This window comes from Aedes albopictus, unplaced genomic scaffold (genome assembly GCF_035046485.1).
Source record: "Aedes albopictus strain Foshan unplaced genomic scaffold, AalbF5 HiC_scaffold_8, whole genome shotgun sequence".
NCBI classification, from domain to species: domain Eukaryota; kingdom Metazoa; phylum Arthropoda; class Insecta; order Diptera; family Culicidae; genus Aedes; species Aedes albopictus.
Window position 1 is genome coordinate 1 of NW_026917642.1, and position 1404 is coordinate 1404.

Consider the following 1404-nt stretch of genomic DNA (forward strand, 5'->3'; position numbering starts at 1 on the left):
GAATGTATTTTCGGGTGATTTTGCGTTTCCTAAGCATAGCTCAGGCTTAGGATTGCTCTAGATTTTATATGATGCGCAATGTAACCTGAGTGAATTTTCGGGTGATTTTGCGCTTCCTAAACTAAGCTCAGGCTTAGGAAAACACCAGATTCCATATAATACGCCATGTAACCTGAATGTATTTTCGGGTGATTTGCGCTTCCTTAGCTTAGCTCAGGCTAAGAATTGCTCTAGGGTAATTGATCCGATCATGGAGGAGTTAAGCGCTGGGTTCATGTTTAAACCACAATTGTATCGCCCCAAGCAAACTTTTTACATGGATTGAATTGAAATTAATAAAATCCATCCTTAATCTACGGGAAAATAACGAAATATTGCCACTTTGATGTTGTTATGAGCATTTTATTCGTTTTTATCTGAAAGATCATTGTGTTCCTAATGTTGCGGTATGTGTTCCTAATGTTGCGGTATTTTGTTCCTATTGTTGCGGTATTCCATTGAAATCATATGGGATACCGCAACATTAGGAACACTACCGCAACAATAGGAACACAGCAGCAAACACATTTATGAAAATATTTTTTTAAAATAGGTTTTTGGGCAAATCTTAAGCAAACAAATGGTGCAATCTCATAATTTAAGCACCATTCATCTATTAAAAATACCTTTTGGTAACATTTCAGTCGAAAAAGTGCTCAATTGCCATTACCGCAACAATAGGTACTACCGCAACGATGGGAACAATTACCCTAGATTCCATATGATGCGCAATGTAACCTGAATGCATTTTCGTGTGATTTTGCGCTTCCTAAACTTAGCTCAGGCTTAGGAAAACACCAGATTCCATATGATACGCAATGTAACCTGAATGTATTTTTGGGTGATTTTGCGCTTCCAAAGCTTAGCTCTGGCTAAGGATTGCTCTAGATTCCATATGATGCGCAATGTAACCTGAATGCATTTTCGGGTGATTTTGCGCTTCCTTAGCTTAGCTCAGGCTTAGGAAAACACCAGATTCCAAATGATAAACAAGCATGAGCTAAGCTTAGGAAGCGCAAAATCACCCGAAAATGCATTCAGGTTACATTGCGCATCATATGGAATCTAGAGCAATCCTTAGCCTGAACTAAGCTTAGGAAGCGCAAAATCACCCGAAAATTCATTCAGGTTACATTGCGCATCATATGGAATATGGAGCAATCCTTAGCCTGAGCTTAGCTTGAGAAGCACAAAATCACCCGAAAATACATTCAGGTTACATAGCACATCACATATCGAATCTGGTGTTTTCCATTGCACACTATAGCGAATCTGGTGTTTTCCTAAGCCTGAGCTAAGTTTAGGAAGCGCAAAATCATCTGAAAATGCATTAAGGTTACATTGCGCATCATATAGAATCTAGAG